General features: G+C 44.6%; 1 protein-coding gene across 1 annotated transcript in view; it reads left to right on the forward strand.

Moving 5' to 3' along the window:
* Positions 1-15302, forward strand: part of BICC1 (BicC family RNA binding protein 1) — a 364168-nt gene that overhangs the window by 61898 nt on the left and 286968 nt on the right. The gene's annotated exons all lie outside the window — the stretch shown is intronic.

Here is a 15302-nt window from a genome sequence, read left to right on the forward strand (position 1 = left end):
CCATCTGTCAAATGAATGTAAGGTAAGTATAAGATTCACAAATAAAAAAAAAAAAGCTTTTAGCCATGTAACAGAAGATATATTTCATCCCCCCCCCCCCCAAATAAAAAGAGCCAAGAACAAGGGAAAAAAAATAAATGGAACTAATCTCTCACAATATTAGGAGCAGTTGTTTGGCAGCAAAGACACGAGCAGAGATCAAATGGGCACATCAGTATAGGAGGCAATTGGCTTAGAGAAAACTTCTCTAGATATAATACACTTTTAACGATTGTTGTGAATCAAGTATTGCTTAGCCTCTAAATTAATCAAACATTTACACTTAACTTTTTTGCTAAAACCCATGCAGATACACGCTAAGGCCACTTTTTTTTACTGCAGCATAGTAAAAGGACGCCTTAATAAGTGTGACTAACAAACTATCCAAAATAAATGAGGGAAACTTAGGGCCCTGTTTACTAAGGTGCACTTATCATTTTTAGCATGTGTTAAAAATTAGCACTAACTGTGTAGACACCCATAGGAATATTATGGGCATCTACATAGTGCATGCTAATGCATCTCTAGCACAGCTTAGTAAACAGGGCCCTTAGTTAAGATGAATGAAAGTATAGTATTAAAATAACACAGTAACATGGACCATGATGGTCTTTTTCTGCTGTCATTTACTATTTAGTCTGCTTAGAAATGTGGCCACGGTTGCTCCATGCAAGTTACCCTTTCCCCAGTCTTAAAAGTTGTACCTGCCACTCTGTGCAGGTTGTCCCCCCTCTGTTCTCTTTATTTATTAGGATTTTGTAAGTCATTTATATCTTAGCTTGAGTGGAAATAACTATACTTTTATTTCATCCTTTTGCCATATAGGAATCCTCCATGCATATCCCATGCCTTCTTGAATTACATCAGTTTTCATTCTCATTATCTTCCATAGAAGCGCATTCCAAGCATCCACCACCCTGTCTGTGAAATAGTATTTGCTAATGAAGTTGCAATGGGAGAAAATGGAAAAGCAACATTTCATGTCTTATAGTTTTTGATTTAAAAAAAATGTTCTGAGTACACTGATTGTCTAGATTGCAGCCTTCAATTGAAATAATTGATTTTAAAGCTTTGCTGGCATTCTGTTAGTACATCTCTCAACTCCTCTTCTAACCTGATCAAATTAATATTTAATCACTTCTTTCTTCACACTACAGTACTTAACAGATATGGCTCCCCACATTACCATTTTGGCAGGTTGCCAATAAAGCTTTAGATCATCCCTACACTCTCCACTGAATCTCTCATAATCCTGCCATTGTTGCCTAAGAAAATGGGCAAAAATCAGGATCATGCAGCCCTGCAGGCATTCTCTAGTCTGTAACCGTCCTCCCCTCTCCACCCTTTCAAAACAAAAAAGCCATCATAATTGGGCATAGTTGGATGGAGTTTACTGTCCCCAATCTCATAAAATAGTCATGCTTATTTTATGTAGGATGGACTCTCAATATATAGGAGAATTGTTTCTTGGGGTGGGAGGGATGCAGAACTCGAAAAAAACATTGGAAAAATTCCCTTCTGCATATAACCATGGTATGGTAAAAAGAAGGGAATCTCCGTTGCATACCTTTGCTCTTCAAGGTCAGTTTGAGCGGTATAGCAAATTTTAATAAACTATACCCTCTGATCCTTCATAGGGTTTGCTACCCTATTAAAATCCTCTGCTGATATCATCAGAACAGCCAATTTGTAGAAGAAAGGGTCACTACTTGCTGTATTGTTTCTGCCCCCACAGGTCCCCTAATTTTCACATAGCAACCCAACGGATTCTTCTCTCTACAAATATGGTTAAGGCTTGGAGGAGTGGCCTAGTGGTTAGGGTGGTGGACTCTGGTCCTGAGGAACTGAGTTCAATTCCCACTTCAGGCACAGGCAGCTCCTTGTGACTCTGGGCAAGTCACTTAACCCTCCATTGCCCCAGGTACAAATAAGTACCTGTATATAATTTGGCCTGGGTATCCGCAGTGATTTTTGGTGTGGAGAGATAAAAAAAGTGATGCCATATCTGGAGCATTATTTTAGACTTCGTAGGTAAACCATTTATCCACATTATTGCGCTTAGTTAAGTTTTCCCCATAAAGGACACGCTTTTATAAAAGTGCATAGAAACATGGCAATCAATATGTAGTGCTGTTTCCTACAGTACAATAAGGGGTCCTTTTACAAAACCATGCTAGTATTTTTAGCGCGCACTAAAAATGAGCATATGCTATATGCTAGACACCCATAGGAATATATGGGGTGTCTAGTGTTTAGCTGTGCTAAAAACGCTAGCAAGCCTTTGTAAAAGACCCCCTAAGACTTAAGGGGTCTAGAACACTAGAACCCCCCCCCCCCCCAATATATTCCTATGGGTGTCTCTAGCATATAGCACATGCTTATTTTTAGGCCATTCTAAATGACTGCCTATATTAATCTGAGGAAAATATAAAAAGCCTAAACTTTTTTTCTTCAGTGAGGTTACTAGTGCATTACTTTGACCTTATGTCTATAGCATTTGTAAGCTTTTAATATAATCAGCAGTTAAAACTGCACAGATCTTTGTAGTTAATTTTGAACAGTTAATCCAAATGTCATTACAAAAAATATTGGATGGAATGTTGCTCTTAAGACCTGATTCACTAAGGGGGTCTTGTACTAAGCCATGGTAGCGTTTTTAGCTTGTTGTAGAAATCAGCTGGTGGTGAATGCTGAGACACCCATAGGAATATAATGGGTCTCTGCATTTACCGCCAGCTGATTTCTACTGTGAGCTTAGTAATAGACCCCCTAAAGTTTTTTTTTTTCTCTTCTTAGAAGAATGGGAGAAAAGCATTGAGGTATCAGTCTCCTAGTCTTAAGTGAAATATTTTAGTTGGAGAAGAGAATCTTTTGTATTCATATTTTCGTCAATTTGCCAAATACTTGACTATGAGATATTGCATGGCTACTAGAAGTGTGTAGCCAGAAAACTTTTTGTTTCATGTAATTTCTTCTGTTTACAGGAATTTTTATTGTGCAATTCCCATGTTTCAAATGAATGCACATCCCTAGTGGCTATTCTGTTGGCCTATACAATTGTAGGGGAAGGTGGGGAGGGAGGAAAAACCACTTCCTCTTCCCAAAGCTATGTTCAACACATGGCAATCCTGCCTTTTTTTAAAAATTAAAATACTTTAGCTTTTTTTTTCCTGTCAAAACTAATATAGTATGAAATCTTATGTCCAGTGCTTTCACATACAAAACCTACAACCCATTATATATATAACAAAATAACTTTTCTGTAAATTTAAGAACATAAGCGTTGCCATACTGGGTCAAACTGAAGGTCATCATGCCCAGTATCCTTTTTGCAACAGTGGTCAATCCAGGTCACAAGTACCTGGCAAGATCCCAAAAGAGTAAAAACAGATTTTATGCTGCTTATTCTAGGAATAAGCAGTGGACTTTCCCAAGTCCATTTTAATAATGGGCGATGGACTTTTCTTATAGGAACGTGTCCAAATCTTTTTTAAACACTGCTAAGCTAACAGCTTTTACCACATTCTCTGGAAAAGAATTTGAGTTCAATTACGTGTTGAGTGAAGAAATATTTTCTTGGATTTGTTTTAAAGATACAACTTAGTAGCGTCATAGCATGCCTCCTATTCCTTGTATTTTTGGAGAGAGCAAACAAGCAATTCACCTCTACCCATTCCACACAACTCCGTATTTTATAGACCTCTATCATATCTCTCCTCAGCAGTCTCTTCTTGAAGCTGAAGAGCCCTAGCCTCTTTAGCCTTTCCTCATAGGGACATTGTCTCATTCCTTTATTGTTTTCACTAGCCGTTGAGCCCGTTAAAACGGGCTACTATTGGAATGGGGGTTTTCCAAGGCCCCCCCCCCCCCGGAGCCGCCGCCACCCCTCCGCCCGGGCCCTCTGTTCGCTATTAATTCAACTTACATTGCCGCAGCACGCAGATCAGCTGAGCTCCCATCGGCCTGGCCTTCCTTCTCTGGCTGTGTCCCGCCCTCGTGTGACGTAACGTTGGCGAGGGCGGGACACAGGCAGGGAAGGAAGGCCGACCGGAGCTCAGCTGATCTGCGTGCTGCGGTGATGTAAGTTGAATTAATAGTGAACAGAGGGCCCGGGCCGAGTGGAGGGGTGGTGGCGGCAACTTGGGGGGGGGGGGGTTACTAGTGGTGGCAACCTCGGGGGTGGGGAGCGCAGTTTCCCTCTCTGTCCCGCCTCGTCATCACGTATTGATGCGGGGGCGGGACAGAGAGGGAAGTCTCTACTGCGCATTTGCGAGTGAGTTCGGTCACTCGCCGTTTATATGTTTGATTGCCCTTCATTGAAGAGTATCAATCTTAAACATCTATTTTTCACTATCATCATATTACCTTGTCTCACCAATCAATTCATTTCTTTGAAGGGGTGAACAAACATGTGGATAAAGGTGAACTGGTCGATATATGGGGGTCTCATTTTCAAAGCACTTAGCCTTCCAAAGTTCCATAGGTTTCTATGGAACTTTGGAAGGCTAAGTGCTTTGAAAATATGCCTCATTGTGTATCTGGATTTTCAAAAGGTGGTTTACAATGTACCTCATGAAAGATTCCAGAGGAAATTGGAAAGTCATGGGATAGGAGGTAGTGTCCTATTGTGGATTAAAAACTGTTTAAAAGAGAACAGAATAGGGTTAAATGGTCAGTATTCTCAATAGGGAGGGAAATGAAAATGGGACTTGATATACTGCCTTTCTGAGGTTTTTGCAGCTACATTCAAAGCGGGTTACATATATTCAGGTACTTATTTTGTACCAGGGGCAATGGAGGGTTAAGTGACTTGCCCAGAGTCACAATGAGCTGCAGTGGGAGTCGAACTCAGTTCCCCAGGATCAAAGTCCACTGCACTAACCACTAGGCTACTCTTCCAGTGGGGTTCTCCATGGGTCTGTGTTGGGACTGCTGCTTTTTAACATATTTATAAATTATCTAGAGATGGGAGTAACTAGTGAGGTAATTAAATTTGCTGACAGCACAAAATTATTCAAAGTTGTTAATCGCAGGAGGATTGTGGAAAATTACAAGGAGACCTTACGAGACTGGGAGTCTAAATGGTTTAATGTGAGCAAGTGCAAAGTGATGCACATGGGAAAGAGGAACCCGAACTATAGCTACGTAATGCAAGGTTCCACATTAGGAGTCACCGACTAAGAAAGGGATCTTGGCGTCGTTGATGACACGTTGAAACCCTCTGCTCAGTGTCCTGTGATGGCTAAGAAAGCACATAGAATGTTAGGTATTATTAGGAAAGGAATGGAAAACAAAAGTGAGGACGTTATAATGCCTTTGTGTCGGTCCATGGTGCGACCTCACCTCAAATATTGTGTTCAATTCTGGTTGCCGCATCTAAAAAAACAGATATAGTGGAATTAGAAAAGGTACAGAGAAGGGCAATGAAAATAACGGGGATGGGAAGATTTTCCTACAAGGACAGACTAATGTGGCTGGGGCTCTTCAGCTTGGAGAAAAGATGGCTGAGGGGCGATTATGATAGAGGTCTATAAAATGATGAGTGGGGTGGAACGGGTAGCCGTGAATCGCTTGTTTACTCTTCCCAAAAATACTAGGACTAGGGGGGCACATGATAAAGCTACAAAGTAGTAAATTTTAAATCGAATCGAAGAAAAAATTTCTTCACTCAACGTGTAGTTAAACTTTGGAATTCGTTGCCAGAGAATGTAGTAAAAGCAGTTAGCTTAGTGGGGTTTTAAAAAGGTTTGGATGGCTTCCTAAAGGAAAAGTCCATAGACCATTATTAAAATGGGCTTGGGGGAAAATCCACTGCTTATTTCTAGGATATGCAAAACACAAAATGTATTGACATGAAATGAGATTGAAGGGGGGCAGACTCAAGAAAAATGTCAGGAAGTATTTTTTCACGGAGAGAGTAGTGGATGCTTGGAATGCCCTCCCACGGGAGGTGGTGGAAACGAAAAAAGTAACGGAATTCAAGCGTGCGTGGGATAAACGTAAAGGAATCCTGTTCAGAAGGAATGGATCCTAAGGAGCTTAGCCGAGATTGGGTGGCAGAGCCGGTGGCGGGAGGCGGGGATGGTGCTGGGCAGACTTATACGGTCTGTGCCAGAGTCGGTGGTGGGAGGTGGGACTGGTGGTTGGGAGGCGGGGATAGTGCTGGGCAGACTTATACGGTCTGTGCCCTGAAAAGGACAGGTACAAATCAAGGTAAGGTATACACAAAAAGTAGCACATATGAGTTTATCTTGGTGGGGAGACTGGATGGACCGTGCAGGTCTTTTTCTGCCGTCATCTACTATGTTATTATGTTACTATGTATTGTACTTTTTTGGGATCTTGCCAGGTACTTGTGACCTGGATTGGCCACTGTTAGAAACAGGATGCTGGGCTTGATGGACCTTTGGTCTGTTCCAGTATGGCAATACTTATGTACTTGTTACCTTATGTGCCTTAAAACTACTTAGCTCCAGGTAATCCATTTTGTGCTCTCTTTCTCTGCTTTTGCCAAAATTTCTTCCATTCCTCATCCCTCATATCTATCTTTCCCTCCCACAGAGCTGTTAGCTGCTGCGGTAAACAACCCTTTGGTTCTCTGGGTATTTGATATCCTATTATCTTTCTCAACTTTTGTCTCTGCTGGACATTCTTTCCACCTATGCCAGTAGGAACCTAATTGCTCCAACACATTCTCCCACCATTTATAAATCTTAACTGAAAGTAACTGAGGTGGTGTATTTAGAATGGTGGTAACATCTTTTTTATAGCTATCGATCACGTGTTCTTTTTAGGTTCCTTACAGTCTGCCTGCAGTCTTGTCCAGATATGCTTAGCATTGCCATGTGTTACGTTTTCATTCACGTGAGGAAAAAAATTACCCAACTCTTTAAGGCTACAGGTTATTTTAAACATTGTATGCTTCCTAAAATGAATATGGGCTTCTGCCCTTATGTGAATGGAATTGAAAGCCTAATGAGTTGAGCAGTTCTGATAGCAAAATCGGCATTGTTAGGATCTCTCTAGAAAAAAAGTACATCTGCTTTGGGGCTATTACTACTTGTAAGTTTTGTTGCTAGCTAGGGGAAAGGGGAGGGGTCACAATACTGTTAGGGCCAAAACAATCCCTATAGAAAGAAAAATAAAACGTGCTATTTTCTTTCTGTGGTGAGGTGGCTAGGGGAGAAAGACGGGGCTGGATATCTGATATAAAAAGTTTGCTTATCTTGCTTGCAACAGCTTTGAAAAAATGAAGGTGAATGGGGCTTCAGGCTATGTGAATTTTGGAAGCCTGATTTGAGCTCACAGAGAGGTCTTGAAAACAGGAGGGGAAGGAAGGGCTGGGGAGGCACAAAGCAGCAGCTCTCTGCCTTGAGAGATGAGTTATAAATGAAATTCCCTTTTCTAAGTGGCTTCAGAGAAAACCAGCTGAGCTACACACTGTTTGATCTTACACAGACAATCCCTGGCATTTTTTCTGTCTCACTTCAGCCGTTTAGGGCACAATCTCACACAGTTGTTGCTTGAAAAGAGGAAGAGGAGCCAGCTCTTGAAGGCACAGCCCACAAGCTTCTGCCCCTATGTGAACTGAATTGAAAGCCCGAGTCTGATCCCCTACGGTTTCTTATGTAAACTAAAAGCAAAGAGGAGGTCAGTTTATTCTTTTGTTTTAAAACCTGAAACAGCCGTCATTCAGTAAAAACAGCTTTAAAAGTAAGCACAAGGTATCACTTTGAAAGAAAAAAATTATATAAAAAAAAAAAGAAAAAATGTTCATTTTCTTTCCTCTGAGAAAAAAAGGTTAGGCTGAGCATTAGAAACGAAATTCCGCTTAGGCTGTAGGGGGCTGTCTGGGGTTTTTTTTAATGTGACTTCCTGTCACATGACCCCATCCAAGATGGTGGCTAGTAGTGGAAACAGAGTAGTTACTTACCTGTAACAGGTGTTCTCTGAAGACAGCAGGCTGCATAGTCTCACAAGTGGGTGACGCCACGTCGGCCCCGGAGGATTTTTAAAGGTGTTCCGTCGCGCGAGCGATCGCACTGCGCATGTGCGCACACCTCTTCCCGCTCGCTGTGCGGACACGCCCCTCAGTTAAATCCAAAAGATGGAGGAGACAACTCCAAAAGGGGAGGTGGGAGGGTTTGTGAGAATATGCAGCCTGCTGTCTTCGGAGAACACCTGTTACAGTAAGTAACTACTCTTTCTCCAAAGACAAGCAGGCTGATATTCTCACAAGTGGGGTATCCCTAGCTTCCAGGCTTACACAACACAACAAACAGTGGTCAATTGAGTCTCGCAACGGCGAGGCCAGAATAAAAATTGACCTGAAAAGAAGAAACATCTAAATGAGTGTAGCCTGGAACAGAACAAAAATGGGCTTAGGAGGGTTGGAGTTGGATTCTAAACCCCAAAGAAGTTCTGCAGCCCCGACTGCCCAAACCGACTGTCGCCTCGGCTATCCTGCTGAAGGCAGTAGTGAGATGTGAATGTGTGGACTGATGACCACGCCGCAGCTTTGCAGATCTCTTCAATAGTGACTGATCTTAGATGAGCCACCAACTCAGCCATGGCTCTAATTTTGTGAGCCGTGACATAGCCCTCTAGAGTCAGTCCAGCTTGGACAAAAATGAAGGAGATGCAATCTGCTAGCCAAGAAGAAATGATGCGGTTTCCGACAGCAACTGGCATTAAAAGAAATAAACAACTGGGCGGACCGTCCGAGGGAGCTCGTCTGCTCCACGCAAAAAGTGCGCAGCTTGCTTTTGCCAGGGCTTGTAAGATGAGGGAGAAAGAATGTTGGCAAGACAATTGACTGGATCAGCTGGTACTCTGATACCAGCGCCAGTAAGAACTTTGTCTGCATGCGGAGAACTACTCTGTTAAGATGAGAAGTAAGGTAAGGCGCTTGAGCTACTAGAGTCTGAAGCTCACCGACCTTACGAGTTGAAGGAACAGCCACTAAGGAAAACGACCTTCCAGGTCCAATACATCAGATGGCAGGAATCCAGTGGCCCGAATTGAGCTTGCAGCAGCTGGATGAAAACGACATTGAGACCCCAAGATACTGGATAAGGAGTGATAGGGGCTCTGACCGAAGCATAAGAGCCAACTGTCAAAATTATTGGGGGTGCTAAACCCAACAGAAATAATCCCCCCTAGACACATACAAGGAATTCTCTCAATATTGGGGGAGACATAAACCTCTCATGAAGTGGACAGCTAAAGGCTGACCTTTTACACGTTGATGATAAGCTCTTATTGCACGAAGATGAATACTGACAGAGTTGGTCTTGAGACCAGACTCAGACAGGTGTAGAAAGAACTCAAGCAAGGTCTGTATAAGACAAGAGGCAGGATCTAGGGCCTTGCTGTCACACCAGACGGCAAACCTCTTCCATGAAAAAGAATAACACCTCTTTGTGAAATCTTTTCTGGAAGCAAGCAAGAGTCGGGAGACACTCTCTGGAAAACTCAACGAAACCCACACTCTCAACATCCAGACCGTGTGAGCCAGAGATTGGAGGTTGGGATGTAGAAGTGCCCCCTCGTTCTGCGTAATGAGAGCTGGAAAACATTCCAACTCCAGAAGAAGAGGGAATCCTATCTGACGCAGCTAGAAAGGAGCAATCAGAATCATGGCTCCACAATCTTGCTTGAGAATCAGCAAAGTCTTTTCCACCAGATGTATGGGAGGATACGCATACAGAAAACCTGTCCCCCAAAGAAGGAGAGAGGCATCCGATGGTAGCCTGCCGTGAACCTGCAGCCTGGAACAGAACTGAGGGACTTTGCGATTGGACTAAGTAGCAAAAAGATCCACTGAGGGGGTATCTCGCTTCCGGAAGATCTTTCGAACTATAGGCATGCTCAACAACCATGACTGTAGCATTATTCTGCTCAGCCTGTCGGCCAGACTGCTGTTTACGCCAATTAGATAAGTGGCTTGGAGAAAACATGCCGCGTTGCGGGCCCACCGCTACATCTGCATGGCATCCTGACTCAGAGGGCAAGATCCAGTACTCCTTTGTTATCGAGTACATCACAACCCGATTGTTTGGTTGAATTAAAATAATTTGGTTGGATAGCCAGGAGGGATGCAACCTTCGTCAGCAGTTTTTGACTGAGTAAGGTGGACGGGACGTCTCAGAATCAAAATGGAGAGAATTAACCACCTCTGAGGGGAATTCCGAAGACTGGCGAACAGTTGGGTTACATCCTCTAGATACCCTAAACTTGATACCACTGGGAAGCTAGGATGCACTGAGCGGATGTCATGTGCAAAAGTGCCATGGGAGTTACGTGAACTGTGGAAGCCATGTGTCTAGAAGTCTCAATATGTACTGTGCTATAATCTGTTGAGACGGGCAATCATCGTGTTAAGGGAACACATGCACTCCCAGTCCATGAAGATACGCTGCAACAACAGCCAGGCACTAGGAAAAACATACTCTGGATGCAAAGAGAGTATAAGTATCCTGTAAGTCCAGAGAGCATAACCAATCGTTTTCCTGAAGTATGGGAAGAAGGATGCCCAGGGAAAGCATCCTGAACCAAAATCTGTTTAGGCCCCTTATGTCTATGATGGGACGCAACCCACAAGGAAGGACCTGGAATAGAATCTCAACCCTTCTTGCCCTGGTGGAACGGGCTCGACTGCATTGGCGCTGAGAGAGGCAGAGAGTTCCTCTGCAAGTACTCACTTTTGATGGAAGCTAAAGGATTAAACTCCCAATGAACAATGTGGAGGGTTTGATTCCAGATTGAGAATGTATCCTAACCGGACTATTTGAAAAAACCCTCCGGTTGGAGGATAAAAGAAGTCACCTTTGGTGGAGAAAATTTAAACTTCCCCCCCGACAGGCAGATTGGCCGGTACGGACATTTTTTTTTTTTTTTTTTTATAGTGGCTATGCTGAATTGGAGCCAGTCAAAAACCCCTCTCTGGTTCCTGCGGAATAGCTGCAGGGGCCTGATGAGGTGCACGCCGCTGACTAGAACGAGCGCGCTGAGGCATAGCCTGAACCGGCTGTCGAGAAGTAGGAGTATAGGTACGACCCCTTAAGGCACAAGGAAAACTACTCTTCTCTCTAAAGAACTTCCGAGATGAGGAAGTGTATGCACAGCATATCTACAATTTTCTGCTGAGTCTCCTCCTCCAGGTGAGAGGCACACAGTCATGAGAGTCTGCGCATCACTGTACCTAGAGCAGAAATCTAGGTGTTACATTACAAGTGTCGAAAATGCCCTTGGACAGGAACCTGCGACACACCGTGTGCTACCTGACCACTTGGTGAAAAGGTTTAGCCTACTCCGGTGGGAATGCTCGTAAAGATCTGGCAGGACTTGATTGTGGACGCGATCATGCCAGCCTGGTATGCCATTCTCCAAAAGAGGCTAAGGATGTATGCTCTGGCCCCGGGGGCGCCGAAGCAAGTTCTTAGAACTCCTATCTGTTCTGAGTGGCAGAAGACTCAGGTGAAGATGGTAGTCCAGGACCTCGAGCATCTGGGCATTGGGCTGATTCACAATCTCCACTGAAATGTGTCAAGACAGATAGAAGATCTAGAGGATTCTCAGCAGAGAAAAACCCCATGACCTTCATGTTCATCAGATGAACCATCATTGAACTGAGCTAACTACTCAAACAGAGCAGCTCAGATCCAAACGCGTCCGATATGGAGGCGCGGTAAGTTCTACGACGAGGTCGAGAAGTTGCCCCAGTAGGCTGCGAACACCCATACCAGAGGCAGCATCGGTGAAGGAGACCAGGTGAAAAGCTAGATGCCACAGGAGGCGGTAGCACCCATGGCATCCAATGGTACCCATGGTCCCGAAGCCAAGGACAAAATCTGGAAATGCAAGGGAATCGAAACCAGACTGCCAGATGACTTCCATAACAGAGATGTGACCGATGGTACCGATAGTACCCATGGCACCGACGGTACCGATGATACATATGGTACCGATGACCCCCGGTACCAATGGTACCCATGGTACTTGGTACCGATGATAGTCATGATATCTGGTATCGACGGTACCCATGATACCTGGTACCGATGGTACCCATGATATCCGGCACCAACGGTACCGATGGTACACATGGTACCGACGGTGCTCATGACACCTGGTACCAATGGCACCCATGGCACTGATGGTACCTGGTCATGATATCTGGTATCGATGGTACTCATGTACTGACGGTATCCATGATACCTGATACCCATGGTATCCATGGTACCGACGATACCTGATGCCGATGGTACCCATGGTACCGATGGTACTCATGATACTCGGTACCGATGGGCGATGATACCTGGTACCGATGGCCGATGGTGCCCATGATACCTGGTGCCGATGGTGCCCATGATACCTGGTACCAACGGCGCCCATGACACCCGGTGCCGACGGTACCCATGGTACCGATGACACCCGGTGCCGACGGTACCCATGGTACCGATGATACCCGGTGCCGACGGGACCCATGGTACCGATGATACCCGGTACCGACGGGACCCATGGCACCGACCATGGTACCAATGTTCCTGGTACCGATACTCCTCGGTACCAACGCACCGATGATATTCGGCACCGACGGTACCCATGGCACCGATGATACTCTGTACCGACGGCACCCATGGTACCGATGATACTCGGTACCGACGGTATCCATGACACCCGGTACCGATGGTATCCACGGCACCGATGATACCCGGTACCGATGGCACCGTTGATACCTGGTACCGGTGTATCTACGTCCAATGCCAGGATACCTCCATAACAGAGGGAGCAACGCTCTCGGCACCGACTGATGTCTGAAGCCCGGATACCTCCATAACAGAGGGAGCAAAGCTCTGGGCACCGATGGTACCGACACCCGCTGATGCGTCCGAATGACCTGCCAAGCAGGAGGCGCCGAGGCAGGTGGAGACCTACTCGATGCATAACTATACCCAGCGTGCATCGGTCTCTGTCGGACTCCAAAATTGATCTCCTTTGGGCATCCCTGGCAAGTAGCATACGTCTCGTCTTTGAGACACTACTTGCGCTTCTCAGGGAGATGATCCGGCCCGACACATCTGCCGATGCGCCCGAATGACCTGCAGAGCAGGAGACGCCGAGGCGGGTGGAGACTCACTTCAAAGGTTACACCACTGATTTTGTGTCACCAGGTTGCCCATTCAGTGGCTGACCAGGGTTGCACCTGCTTAGGTTCCTGCTTTTTTCCTGTGACATACACCTTCACCACTTGTGAGGCTTAAAGACAGTGGTGTGCTGAAGCAGGCTCTCACAGCTCTCGAGAGCCATTTGTTAAGTTTTAATAAATGGATCCTAAAAATGTGGGCTTGTTTTATTTGCTGGCGAGAGAGAGCCCACAGATAACAATATACCAGCACTTTTATAAGAAAAAAGAAAAAGAGAAGCTTATATGCTTTGTTTTCATTTCAGGCACAGCCCCTTGTGACTCTGGCAATTACTTAACTTTTCCTTGCCCCAGGTACAAAAAGTACCTGTATATATAAGCCACAATGAGCCTGCCATGAAAAAGTACAAATGAAAAAATAAAAAAAGAGATTTTGCTCCGAGGACCTGAAGAAAACACGAAGCACTAACGAACTCCGTGTCTCCTCAGACGCGGAAAAAGAAAAACTGAGGGGCGTGTCCGCACAGCGAGCGGGAAGAGGTGTGCGCACATGCACAGTGCGATCGCTCGCGCGATGGAACGCCGTAAAAGAGATTTTTAGATTTTGCTTTAAAATCCTCCGGGGCCGACGTGGCGTCACCCACTTGTGAGAATATCAGCCTGCTTGTCTTTTGAGAAAGGAAGCCTACTGTAGTGGCTGCTGTCTTGAAAAGGGCTGTGGTTGTGATGTCACTTCCTGTGACCTCACCAAAAGGGATGGGGGTTGGGGTGGGCTGTGCAAATAAGGCAGGACAAGGGGTGTGACTATTTGAGAGACAGGACTTGGGCGGGGTTAATACATCATATCCAGTGATATCATCCAAGGGGGAGGGGAGTGGGCATAGCTTGGGCTGTGATGTCATTGAAAGGGGTGGGAAGTTGGTGTGGCTTGGGCATGTCCTCACTTCTGATTGGCTGAAAACCTGGAAGTGGGCGTGTCACCTGTCAAAACAAATTAATTTTGACAAATGCAGGTGAGAGACACTACTAATGTCCTACTTTTAATGGCTATAAACCTGTGGACACAGCATTTTACCTTTATAACTGCACATACACCATATTTAAAGTGTAGAATAATTAACACAACAAATTCAAAATATCTTTGCCATTTAATGGAGTTTGTCAGTAAGACTGTTGATAATAAATGTACAGAAAATTAAGGTCCTAACCCCAGCCCCAATTTCTTGTTTGAGCTTTGGAAATTTTTTATTTATTTATTTTATTTTTTGTTACATTTGTACCCCGTGCTTTCCCACTCATGGCAGGCTCAATGCGGCTTACATGGGGCAATGGAGGGTTAAGTGACTTGCCCAGAGTCACAAGGAGCTGCCTGTGCCTGAAGTGGGAATCGAACTCAGGTCCTCAGTTCCCCAGGATCAAAGTCCACCACCCTAACCACTAGGCCACTCCTCCACTACAGGTTAAAAAAAAAATTAGGGATTGTCTTAATTCATCTTTAACCATGGCATCTGAGGTTGATCATGTGGTTAATATAGCTTGGTTGAAGATGAAGATGGTGAGGCAGTTGTATTTATGCCTCTGAAGTTTTCGTTTATTCAGGCAACGGTGATGATGCAACTAAATTATTGTAATGCCAAGTATGTGGGTCTTCCTAAGTATGTGTTAGGAAAATTGCAGCGTATTCAGAATGTGGCTGGTCATTACAAAAGTTGTGGAATAGCATTTCTTCTTTGCTTTTTGTGCTGCACTGGTTACCAGTAGAAGTGCATATATAATTTTATAGTGTGCTGTTTTTAGAACAGCAGTGACTCCTGCTGGTACCTTACTGGTTGTTTTGTATTTTTGAATGACAAATGTGCACAAAACTACAGACTCTCACAGTCACCCAGGAAGTGGATATGATAAATACCTTTAACATGCCAGCAGTGTAACCAGCTTACATAGCTTCTGGTTACAGGATCTTCATAGCAGTCTGCCTCCCTTGCATGGGGAAGGGGGTATGAAGGGACTGGACTGTGGAAATGTGGCTAAATCCCCCACAGTGCACAGAGATGGAATAATGGAGCAAAAAAATAATAAGAAAAAACAGCTCCAAACTTACCAGTACATGGTGCAGTTG

Source organism: Microcaecilia unicolor, chromosome 5, assembly GCF_901765095.1.
Source record: "Microcaecilia unicolor chromosome 5, aMicUni1.1, whole genome shotgun sequence".
In the NCBI taxonomy this organism is placed as follows: domain Eukaryota; kingdom Metazoa; phylum Chordata; class Amphibia; order Gymnophiona; family Siphonopidae; genus Microcaecilia; species Microcaecilia unicolor.